The sequence below is a fragment of the Nymphaea colorata genome, chromosome 9 (assembly GCF_008831285.2).
Source record: "Nymphaea colorata isolate Beijing-Zhang1983 chromosome 9, ASM883128v2, whole genome shotgun sequence".
NCBI classification, from domain to species: Eukaryota; Viridiplantae; Streptophyta; class Magnoliopsida; order Nymphaeales; family Nymphaeaceae; genus Nymphaea; species Nymphaea colorata.
In genome coordinates this window covers 12188762-12201809 of record NC_045146.1, presented here as the reverse complement: position 1 = coordinate 12201809, position 13048 = coordinate 12188762, and the positions used below count along the sequence as shown (strand labels likewise).

General features: G+C 40.7%; 2 protein-coding genes across 2 annotated transcripts in view; both read left to right on the top strand.

Moving 5' to 3' along the window:
* LOC116261224 (uncharacterized) overlaps positions 1-13048 on the top strand; it is a 45528-nt gene that overhangs the window by 18924 nt on the left and 13556 nt on the right. The gene's annotated exons all lie outside the window — the stretch shown is intronic.
* The window catches only part of LOC116260957 (uncharacterized), a 42457-nt gene continuing 30782 nt past the window's right edge, over positions 1374-13048 (top strand). The window contains exon 1 of the transcript XR_007574203.1: positions 1374-1585. The gene's annotated coding sequence lies outside the window, so the exon portion shown is untranslated. The remainder of the gene's footprint in view (positions 1586-13048) is intronic.

The window sequence follows — 13048 nt, the reverse complement described above, 5'->3', positions numbered from 1 at the left end:
GATGAGAGATTATCCCATATTAGCTTGACTGACTTGTCAGTTATATATATATATATATATATATATATATATATATATATATATATATATATATATATATATATATATATATATATATATATATATATATATATATATATATATATATATATATTGTTGTGGGATGGTTGATGCAGAAACCTGTTTTCAATCTGTTGGGTAGGAAATTTCTCTTGGTTCAATGGCCCCAACCCTGCAGGTCTGACTATTTTCTCTGGTTCTTTGGGTATAGTTCAAAATTTTTACCATGAGAAAGTTGTCGTGTTCTAAGGGAAAGCTTATGACAAGACCTCCACTCTGTCTTTCTTCTTAACAAATCTAGCCCAATCTGAGGCCAGTCTGGTTCAAACCCGAACATATTGAACTATCAACCATAAATTATCTGCTCTCAACTGTTAGTTCTGTGCATACTGAATAAAAGATGTGGAGCTCATGCAAAGTCATATTGTAGAAAATTAAAAGTACAAAAGAGAAGAAAATCACATCTCACATCTCCAGCTATGCTCTCTAGATAACATTTGCAACTTCGGCCCTCCGCATGGTTTTTCCTTAGCTGGCATTAAAGGACAGCTGTGAGAAGGCCAAATCATTAACCTGTAGAAATTAAATATCTTCCAATATCAAAGTATTCAATAGTCATGTTGGTCCATGACTTTTCAATAGAATTCTATATATATATATATATATATATATATATATATATATATATATATAGAGAGAGAGAGAGAGAGAGAGAGAGAAAGAGAGAGAAATTGGTAAGAAAACGGTCAGGTACAAAAACAATACCCTTTAATTTTTTGCTAAAAATAACTTTTAAATAAAATATAAACATCTTAGTATATTTATAAGTAGAGGAGACAGTCTCGCGTCAGAACCGCCAGTTGAGCAGTACTGAGCTGTATCCATTGGAAGAGCTCGCGTCAGAACCACCAGTTGAGTAGTACTGAGCTGCATCCACTGGAAGAGCTCGCGTCAGAACCACCAGCTGAGCAGTACTGAGCTGCATCCATTGGAAGAGCTCGGGACCTTACTGAGTGGCTGGCGATGGCGTCCACTTTTAACCACAGATCCCACAACCACCCGCTGGAAATAATGGGAGCAAATGAGATCAACGGTGGGGAGGCAAATTGCCGTGCATGCGACCTCTCTTTCAAATCGGGGGACGACCTTTTCGGTTGCCGCAAATGCGGTTTCTTCATCCACCGCTCCTGCGGCCTTATGCAGCCGCGGCTTGAGCACGCTGCGCACCCTCAGCACCAGCTCGAGCTTCTTTATAGACCCGCCTACAATGACGGCATTTTCTATTGCGACATATGCGGTGAGCGTGGCACAGGGTTCAATTACCGCTGTCAGACTTGCAATTTCGACGCCCATCTGCCATGCGTTAACCTGCCTCTGAGGGCACAAAAACCAAACCACCGAAAGCACCAACTTAAGCTGCTGTTCCGCGCACCTGCAGGCACCTCCTGTCGCGTTTGCCGCAGGGAGATCCGGCATTGCTGCTACAGCTGCAGCGATTGCTTTTCCAGCATTTTTGTACATGTAGGTAAGCATGTGGAATCTGTTTAACTATCTTAGGAGCCTTATGTATATCATATCATAGTCTATCCCCACAGGGGACGTGAGGTCGTCTTACCCAAACACAAAAACTACCTTTTAAAAAACTTGGTTTTCAGTAAACCAAGCTTTTTTAGAAAAAACAGGGTTTTGGAGAGTATCATCCAAAACCTAAAAGGACTTAGGATATATTCAACAAATCAGGTATCATAGTTACCACCATTTGCAACCTAAAAAATAAGGCAAGATTGTGACATCCATCACAGCATTTAAACATGACTACTCTTCTCTCTTCCTTTGAGGCTGTTGTGGATTGTATGGTTCATCGTGGGTATTAAACGCATAGAACGATGTCCAAGCTAGTAGAATGTAAAAAGGTACCGCTAACATTTGCCGTGGATGATTACAACTGATATTCAAATAACTCGATGGACACCAGGATTTTTTTTTTTTTTAATTCGTACTTGGAGTCGGTTCGTCTTCCATCCAGTATAATTTTTGAAGATCACTGAAACCTACCTCATAACGTATTCTACTTCACTGCACCCGCTACGATGTGCGTTTACTTTTCTTTTCATCTTTTTTTGTTTAATTGAACGAGAGACCTGGAGTCAGACTGACCCTCCCACTCTATGTTATCAAAGAAAAGATTCATGCCCCTGGCCAATGTAACTCTTTAACTTTCTTCAATGAGAAAAAAGTCTTAACTCCCTCTTTCTGGTCGTTGGATATATTGAACTCGTTTTAACATGATTTATATAGTATTTATTGGCCCATAGTTTCTTATGGTTCAATTTCATTGTGTTCTAATATGAGTTTAATCTACGCCATGACAGAATGCTCCGAACAGCCTCGGGACGGACTAAACGCAGAAGAAACAGTAAGTCGCTCTCTCTCTCTCTCTCATATATATATATATATAGGCTGGCTCAAGCCTGGGTTGTGGGCAGTTGGCCAGACTTGTTATTGAACCGGGCCCAGCTCGATCCACTTGGCTTGAGATCGAATCATTCATTTAATTGAATTTATTTTTTTAATTCAATAACCGAATATTAGACATAATAACACGATATTGCTTGAAACACAAACACTGTATTTTTAGAACATACTTAATGTTAATATCCCCTTTGTCAAATATCTTCTCAGCTGCGTCTTGTGATTAAGGGAGCCAAAATCGTACACGGAATCGGCCAAATAGTGGGTCTTTTTCCTCATCATCATTCGTCATAGACGCGGGTGGGTGGTCCGGCGACTTCGGCAACCTCTTCCGCCTGCTGCGTGGCCTCAACGGTTATGCTGATGGTTCCTTACATGCAGAGGCTACTTCTTTGGCTTTCGAGCATATGGCAACGATAGGCAGCTAACCGGCCTTCTTTTATAGTGTGCCCTTTTAATTTGAATAAGTTGCCATGACTACTGCTGCTGTATTGTTTACCACATCTCTACTTGTTTCTACCTAGTTGTTCTTCCATTCTCCAAATGTCTGCGAGGTGTTGTAACGTGTTTGGATTTGATGTAATTTGCTTTTTGTTATATGTGCACTGTCTGAGTAATTAAGTGCTCGACATATCTTTGATAAGAAGAGTTTTTACAGACTTTTTTGTTAATCAAACGTAATTCATAAATAGCATGCAGATGAAATGGTTGACTTCACCTTTTTTTTTTTTATAGTTGGCAAAGTCTAAAATCGGACTCGGATCGACATATGATCGGATTAATGGTTATGATCGGATTAATGGTCAGTGAACGGACTTGAAAATTCAACTGTTTCATGTCATAAATTTTTAGTGTATTTTTTACTATAATCTTAAAGTATAATCTACTTTCTTTCTACTCCTATAGAGCAACATAATCTTGGTTATTTATCTCTCTGCCCTCTCTCAATCACTGATTTTTCTTGGGGCATATGGATATTTAGAAATTGATGATGAGAATGGTTGGGTTAGTATCCATTTCATGTCTCTCATAAAAGCGTTCATGAAAAGAACAGTTGAACTTAAGAATCAAGATGAAATTTTACACTTTAAACAGTTAAGACCAAACTCTGTCAATTCTGATCCAAGTCATCGTTCCATTGAGACACCTGATTCCCGAGCTATCTGAGTTTGGCTGCTTATTCCCATACAATTCCAAGCCGACTCGAAGACATCGGAGTGGACTTGCCGAGTTGGCCACCAATGTTTTTTTGGATGCTATAAACTCATGAATTTAAAGATTACACTTTGACGATTTGTCAATGTATTTCTGCCTACTTTTTTTTCGATCTTGAAGCATCCTCTTCGTCCGAAGTGCCTTTGACTCCTCTAATACTGTCAGTATCGTGAAGGAAGCTACGGCTCTGCCATGGGTTGCCATCCAATAATGAAGTTTAGACGCAATTTTGTTGCCAGGTTGAAATTAGGCCAGGCTTCCCTAGAACAAGAAAAGTCACCATTAGAGTTGCTGGTGGCTATCAACGGCAATGCAGATTGTGCAGCGTATCGGGTGATCACTTTAGTGAAAATTTGTGCACTTTGTATATTTTTACATCAATTTCTACATGCAGATTGTGCAGTGTATCGGGTGATCCCTAGTAGATTTGTTTCCCTAGGAACCGTTCGGTAACAGTAACATTGTCTTGTGAATCTGTCAAAAAAAAAAAAAGAGAGAAAATGTCAGAAGTTGTAGAGCAATTTTCGTGTGTTATCTTGAGGTCATGTTCCCACATTTGTCAAAAGAGGCATTTTCATCACTTCATATGGGTTTTTAAACTTTTAACTTTCTTTAATTTAGAGGTCCTAAGCCCCTCTTTCTAGTCCGTTTGGTAGGTGACCGATGATGTTCATTGGCATACATTACTGTTCAATTTCATTAACTTATGCTCGTTCCGCTTAGGTTCTAAGGTAACGTTACAACAGAAATGGAGGAAGCCTCGGCTTTTTGTTCCTTTTGTTAAATCAATTTGCACTTTTATATATCCATCTCGTTGTTATTGACCATTGATTTTGCACTATTTGGTTTCATTATAGGGCGGTTAACTATGGCGCATCCAAGTACCAGAGTAGAGAGAACCAGGGCAGAGAGAAGGAGAGGGTGGATAAGAAAAGTAAGTATGTCTTTCTAGAAAGTTCTTGAGAAGAAACCTAATTATTGTATTAATAAAATTAGCCACATTTTCAATGTTATATTTTAGTAGGTAAAATGGCAAACTTCTCCGAATCAAAATGGTAACTTTTTACTGATTTGAAAACAAGCTTAAAAAAAAAAATCTCTCTTATAAACCTTTTTGATAAGTAAAGAACAAGTCAGGTGCGTTCATAACAAAGTGGAAAGGTTAATTTTGTATGTCTTGAATAGTATACCTAATTCTTTAAGTGGTTTTTGGAACATTTCCCTACAATTTAATGCTGTGAAATGACAAAAATTAGAGATAGAAGTGATGACATGACAAATTAATGCTTTTCAAATAGTCATAGGCAACAAGCAGAAACCAATAGTAAAAGAAGTATCTTAAGAGAAATAAGTATGCGACCTCCCCTTCACATCGGGGAACGACCTTTTCGGTTGCGCTGCGGTTTCGTCCTCCACCGGTCCTGCTGCCTTCTTTCGCTGTCGATTCCACGGCACCCTGCGCACCCCCAGAAGCACCAGCTTAACCTTCTTTATGCACCAGACTCCGGAAGCAGTTTCCACTGCTACATATGCGGGGACCGTGGCCAAGGATTCAATTACCACTGCAGCAAAGAGACTTGCCAATTCGACGCCCATGTGCTATGCGTTAACCTGCAGGCATAAGAAACGCAACCCAGTCCACCAGCACCGACTTCGGCTCCCGTTCCCCCACCTCCCACGGGACGCTCCTCCTGTGGCGTTTTCGGCCTTCAGATACAGTATTGCTGCTACATCTGCAGCCCTTTCAGCTCTTTTCTACACCCAAGTAAGCATGTGGAATCTGTTTAATTATGTAAAAAGTCTTATGTATATCATATTCGACGGCCACCAGGATATATAGATATATTTATTTATTTATTTTCGAACTTGGAGTCGGTCCGTCCTCCATCTGGTATATTTTTTGAAGATCATTTGCCCATCACGTATTCAACTTCACTGCGCCCGGGCAATGAAACTTTTAACTTTCTTAATTAAAAAGTCTTTAACTCTAGACTCCCTCTTTCTGGTCATTGGATACATTGAACTCCTTTTAACATGATTTACCGTGTTTATTGGCTCATACTTTCTTGTTCTTCAATTTCATTATATTCAAAATATGAGTTTAATCTAACCCATAACTTTTGAATGAATTTTTATTATGTGGTTCCATGACAGACTGCCTCAAGGAACAACCCAGGACAGAATGCTCCAATTACCAACAGGGCTCCAACAACCAACAGGGCCACACCAAACAGAAAGGACCAAACTTAGTAAGACATTTTCTCTCTCTCTCTCTCTCTCTCCATACTTTATATATGTATATGTTGGAAAACGTAATGCGGGCCCTAAATATAACTCAGCTACAAACTCAAATTTATGCAGAGAAAATCTAGCAGAGTCTCGACGTCCAAAATGATACTCAATAATAACTTTGAAAGAGTATACTTTAAAATATCAACTATTTATTCATCAAAATAAACATTACAAGGAGGCTCAAGAAAACTCACCTCGCTCACGTAGTGAACTTCTACACCTAAATACCTCCAAGCCCGACGCTCTTGCACTGAGCACAACTCTCACACACCTCACAAGCTCACACACCTCACACGCTCACAAAGTGAGCACATAAATGACTCAACCACACTCACAATTTTTTCACACACACTCACTCTTTTTCACACGTACCCCTCAACCATCATCCCCTATTTATAGGAGAGGAGGTCGGTGGATGAAGCTTCCACCGATTTCCACATTGTTTCTTTTTTAATTATTTTTCTTTCTTTTTAATCAGTACCGACATTATAACCACCGACTTAAAAGAGAGGCTCAAAGCCTCATGAGTCTTCTCGACTCATCTCAAGAGAGTCGGTGGGAGAGTCGGTGATGACTCTACAATCTCCCCTCATTACCGACTCTCTATTTATGACTCCTAACATTCTTCGAAACTTGGTGAACGTTTGCACTGGTAGGCCTTTGGTAAAGATGTCAGCAACTTGATCTTCTGAAGCGATTGGCTGCAATTGAATTTCTCTTCTTAGTACCTTTTCTCTGATAAAATGATGTTCTATTTCTATGTGTTTTGTTCGAGCATGGAAGACAGGATTTTCTGCAAGTCTGACTGCACTTTGATTATCGCAGTAGAGTCTCACTGCATAATCCACGTCTTGTTTAATGTCTTTCAGCAGTCGCATCAACCACACACATTCTTATGCTGCTTGAGATGCTGCTCTATATTCAGCTTCTGTTGTAGACAGTGAAACTGTCGGCTGTCTCTTGCTTCTGTGTCTTCAAGCTCAGGCTCTCCTTGATTCATCTCAAATTGTATTTTGTTTTGAACATCTCTCTCAAGAACTGGAGAGTCTGGAAGCGTCTTCTTCTCTTCTGACCACCACGACGATGCTTCATCGAAGATGACGTCGCGAGAAACATAAACTTGTCCAGTGCTAGGATTAGCACATCTCCATCCTTTTCGATATGGATCATATCCAACAAAGACACACCTCTGTGCCTTCTTGTCGAATTTAGTCCTGTGCTGCTCAAATATAAAAACATAACATACACAACCAAAAACTCTAAAATAGCTCACAGATGGCTTATTTTTATAAAGCATTTCATATGGAGACTTGAAATTAAATCTTGGCATTGGTAGTCGATTAATTACGTGTACAGCGGTGCAGACACACTCAGCTCAAAATCTTGCTGACATGTTCTTTGCATGCATCATACTTCGACATGTTTCTGCTATGTGGCGGTTTTTCCTTTCTGCCACTCCATTTTGCTGTGGTGTATTGGCACATGTGAATTGTCTTTGAATACCATGTTGCCTCGTGTATGCCATAAACATATTGGATGTATATTCGCCACCATTATCGGTTCGTAGACACCGAATTCTATGCTCAAGTTCATTTTTCACCATCTGGTGAAACTCCTTAAATTTTTCAAGTGCTTCAGACTTTTCTTTCATAAAATAGACCCAAGTATATCTCGAAAAATCATCAATAAAAGTGATAAAATACCACTTACCTCCAACTGATGGGTCTGGTACTTTGCCGAATACGTCTGAATACGCAAGTTCGAATGGCGTTTTAGCTCTATATTTTGATTCTTTGTATGGCCTCCTGTGCGCCTTTCCATACTGACATCCTGGGCATACTTTGTCAGTTCGTACCTCAAGCTTGGGCAGGCCAATCAACTGCCCCTTGTTAGACATCTCTCGAAGTTTGTTGTATCCAACATGAGCGAGTCTCTCATGCCAGATATCTGCAGTGTCATGCTTCTTTGCTTTGTCAATATATGTTGTTTCTACTGACAAGACATATATTGACTCAACTTTCCTTCCTTCAAACATGGGAGTCCCTTGAATATCTTCATTTCTATAAACTTTCACATTATTTGGGCCGAACACAACATAGTGCCCTAAAGCTGTAAGTTGTGGCACAGACAACAAATTCTTAGTCATTCCTGGAACATGATAAACATTTCGTAAAATCATGTCTTTGCCAAAATTGGCTACAACCTCTACTTTTCCAATATGTGCCACTGGAAGCTTTGTGTTGTTAGCAGTAACAACAACTCGATTTTCATCATATTCTTTCAGACTTACGAACTTGCTCTCATCACCGGTCATATGATTTGAGCATCCAGAATCAATTATCCAATCAGTTTGATAATTGATCTTCTCTTCTTTTTCTTTTACGGGTTTTGTATGAACGGAATTGCATCTTTCTTGTGTAATATCCTCTTTAACCTCCATTGAGTACAGAAATGAATTTTTCTGTACAACTTCATTAGCTCCCCCATGTTGCTTACTTGTCGTGACTGTATTTCCTTCATGCATTCTGACTCTGCAGTCACGAGCAATATGACCTAATTTTCCACATCTAAAACATTTCACCTTTGGTCTCCACTGCTGTGTAGTTTCTTTTGTTTTCTTTTCTACATTTTTCTCTTTCTTTTCACCAATGTTCCTACTTGGAGACCTAATGACTGGCTTAGCCGACCAACGTGATCTCTGACCCTTACTAAACAAAGCTTCCTCATTATTTCCCTTGAGAGAAAGCCCAGCCATTTTCTTCGCTAATGTTTCTTGATTGATCAAGAGATTTTCTAACTCCAACAAAGTTGGTTGAACTGGCCAGCCTTGAACACCAATTATGAAACTGCCAAATTCTGGACGAAGTCCACGAATAAGTATTTTCCGTATACGGGCCTCACTGATCTTTGACTCAGGATCAATTTGAGATATCTCTCTACAGATATTTTTAACCTTCATAAAATATTCTGCTATCGACATGCTTCCCTGAGTTAAAGTAGCTAGATCATTTTCTAACAATTGTAGGCGGGCATCATTAGCTCGAGAAAATAGGGTTGCAAAAGCATCCCATGCTTCTTTAGGAGTCGTAGCATCTCGTATATGCTCTAATAAATCTTTCTCAATTGATACTTTAATTGCAAATAGACATTTCCCTGCTTTGATCATCCATTTCTTTTTAGCTTCCTCGTCGACAGGAATATTAGTATCTGATCCCAATACTATCTCTCATAATTCATGTCCTAGAAAATACGACTCCATACATGATTTCCAATAGCCATAATTGCTATTGTTAAGTTTCTCAATATTGTTTAATGCAACCGCTAATGCCGCCATAACTTCAGGATATATCTATTCCAATAAATCGGCCCTCGGACAGAACCTCGCTCTGATACCACTTGTTGGAAAATGTAATGCGGGCCCTAAATATAACTCAGCTACAAACTCAAATTTATGCGGAGAAAATCTAGCAGAGTCTCGACGTCTAAAATGATACTCAATAATAACTTTGAAAGAGTATACTTTAAAATATCAACTATTTATTCATCAAAATAAACATTACAATGAGGCTCAAGAAAACTCACCTCGCTCACGTAGTGAACTTCCACACCTAAATACCTCCAAGCCCGACGCTCTTGCACTGAGCACAACTCTCACACACCTCACAAGCTCACACACCTCACACGCTCACAAAGTGAGCACATAAATGACTCAACCACACTCACAATTTTTTCACACACACTCACTCTTTTTCACACGTACCCCTCAACCATCATCCCCTATTTATAGGAGAGGAGGTCGGTGGATGAAGCTTCCACCGATTTCCACATTGTTTCTTTTTTAATTATTTTTCTTTCTTTTTAATCAGTACCGACATTATAACCACCGACTTAAAAGAGAGGCTCAAAGCCTCATGAGTCTTCTCGACTCATCTCAAGAGAGTCGGTGGGAGAGTCGGTGATGACTCTACAATCTCCCCCTCATTACCGACTCTCTATTTATGACTCCTAACATTCTTCGAAACTTGGTGAACGTTTGCACTGGTAGGCCTTTGGTAAAGATGTCAGCAACTTGATCTTCTGAAGCGATTGGCTGCAATTGAATTTCTCTTCTTAGTACCTTTTCTCTGATAAAATGATGTTCTATTTCTATGTGTTTTGTTCGAGCATGGAAGACAGGATTTTCTGCAAGTCTGACTGCACTTTGATTATCGCAGTAGAGTCTCACTGCATAATCCACGTCTTGTTTAATGTCTTTCAGCAGTCGCATCAACTACACACATTCTTGTAATAGAGGGACCTATAGTGAAACGTTTGGAAAAAGTTGCCATCACTACTGCTGTTGTATTGTCTGTCACATCTCTACGTGTTCGTATTTAGTTTTTCTCCATTCTGCAAGTGTCCGCGAGGTGTTGTAGATTTGATGTAATTTGCTTTCGTTGTACATGCTCAATCTGAGTAATTAAGTGCTTGAAATATCTTAGTTAAATTTTCGTGATAGAAAAAAAAAATCTATTTAGAAGATGATGCATTGTTTCTATACATGCAGAGCCAGCCATAACTACGCCACGTTGTTGGACGAAAACCCCCGAGCTGCCATGTTTATGTCTTCCGCTCAGGAGGAAGAAAACCCCCGAGCGGTCCTTTTTTTTTTCATGTCATGGTTGATGCTGCCCGTGAAGGATCTGGCCACCTTTCTCCTTGCTGAAATCTGACAGGGAAAATCTTAAAGAAATGTTTAGGGGTCTGCTAAATGAACGAAAATTGAAAACGGAAAAAAATTCATTCCAAAAAAAAAAAAGACAAACAAAGATCTTGGTTTTTCTGCCTAAGGTGACATGCCATTGCAGCGGTGATCAGGCCGGTGGCGAGGATCTTCATTGTCATAAGGTGCTCGGGCGCCGCTACAGGCTGACATCATTCCGCTCCTTTCTTTTTGTGCTGCCTCTGGAAACAGAAAAGACGCCTTCCGTTTGACGGGCTCACCCTACCTTTTGTTAATAAAAGAAAAGCAAATGTTTATTAAGCTGAACAATGAGTCAGCTTGAGCTTGGCTTAAGAGTTGCTCATCTTTTTAAAATATTTAAGGTTTACTAAACACGATTTTTTTTTACTGTTAACGTTGAAATGAGAAACATATTTCCTAAAATATGTTTCCACCGAGAGGGTGGAAATATTTGAAAGGAGGGAGGAGGCAGAAGAAGGGAAGGAGAGAAGGCAGAAGGAAGGAGAGAGGAGGAAAGAAGGGAAGGAGGTGGAGAGAAGAAGGGAAGTAAGGAGGAGGGAAGAAGGCGGAGGCAAAAGAAGGGAAGGAGGAAGAAGGGATTGAGGGAGGAGGCGGAGGTGGAGGCGGAAGAAGGGAAGATGGGAAGGAGGGAGGAGGCGGAGGTGGAAGAAGGGAAGAAGGGAAGGATGGAGGAGGGAATGAGGTCGAGGCGGAAGAACCGAAGGAGGGAGGAGGAAGAAAAGAGGAAGGAGGCATGTGTCATCGCCTCAAGAGAGTGTCGACAGGTAGTGTTGACCTACAAGCTCTCCAAAAGGCCTCCTCCTTACATCTCGACGTTGCCACCCAACATCAAAACCCAAAGCCATCAATCCATCCTCCACTAACACCTATCTCAAAACTTTCTTTAATCCAAGCGTCAATTCCCAAAGGTACATCCAACTTATGTACATTATCCCTATTTAACTCCAAGATACACCTGTTCACAAAAACGCGTGCTACATGCTCACTAAAACGGTCCTAAATCTTCCTCACAACACCACAAACTCTACCATGCTTCTCTATTGCTTCGAAAATTAACCCATTATGCTTAAATGGTCATGGTCGTTAAATACATGAACTATCGCATTTCCAACATAATCCTAAACTTTCATCAAAAACAAAATCTCTAACATGCGTCCCAAATCATCAATTCTAAACTCTATCATGTTCAAACAGTAATTATACATGCTCTAATCGATAATATTCAATAATTTGGGCTTGATTAGATATTGCTCACCCCAGAGTCCGAACTGTTGTAACGTCTTCGACAGCCACCCCAAGCGCTCAATCGATCCCCAAACGGTAAAAATCGTGCCAAGACTCCACCACCAACACCACCTAGTCGCTGTTATAAGGGGAAGAATACGTTCCCCTAGCTGCAAATCGACCAAACCCACAATATAATCAAAATCAGCGTGAAGGTGCCTCAAAGGAAGGGTTTGACATAAACAAAAAATCTACGGTAAATGTTAGGTAGGCTGAAAACGAGAGGGAGAAAGGGTTCGGTCAAAAGGGAAAAAGAAGGCAGTGAGGTGAGAGCACGTGAGGGAAGGGAGGGAGGGCGCTGTCAGAGAAAAAAAACAGGCAGAGAAGAGAGAGCGCCAGAGAGCCGAGAGGGCAAAATAGAACGCAGAGGGAGAGAGCGTGCAGAGAGAGAGAGAGAGAGAGAGAGAGAGAGAGAGAGAGAGAGAGACGGAAAAAGGGGAACAACAAGGGGGAGACAGACAGAGAGGCGACAGTGGATGAGAGTGGTGGAGGAGAGGAAGGGAGAAAGAAAGGATAGGGAGAGGGGGAGACCGATGGCTTACCTATGCAACACTGTCGCTGCCGCCGTCCTTGCCGCTGCCGGCACCACCTCCGTCTTCTTCTTCTTCTCTGCACTAGCCCGAGAGCACCTAGGAGATAGACGAGAGAAAAGAGGAAAAGGCGAGGGAGAAGAGCCCTCGCGTCGGCTCTTTCACGCCAAGGGTTCGGGTCCGGGTCTGAGTCCCGATCCGACCCGACCTGCTCAAAACATGACAAGCGTTACAAATGGTATCTAAGAAATCAAATGAAATTGATGAACTGTTTTTGTGGGAATGCATCTCGCAACCTAAGTTGTCAAAGTCGAAAGTAATATGTATCTATCTACTATACGAAATAGCTTTCTCTGTCTCTAACCACGGGCACGCCAACTAGATGAATGTGGACTTATAAGTTGTCACTGAGTAATCGCCCAGCTAAGACTATTCACTGGGTTCACAGTAA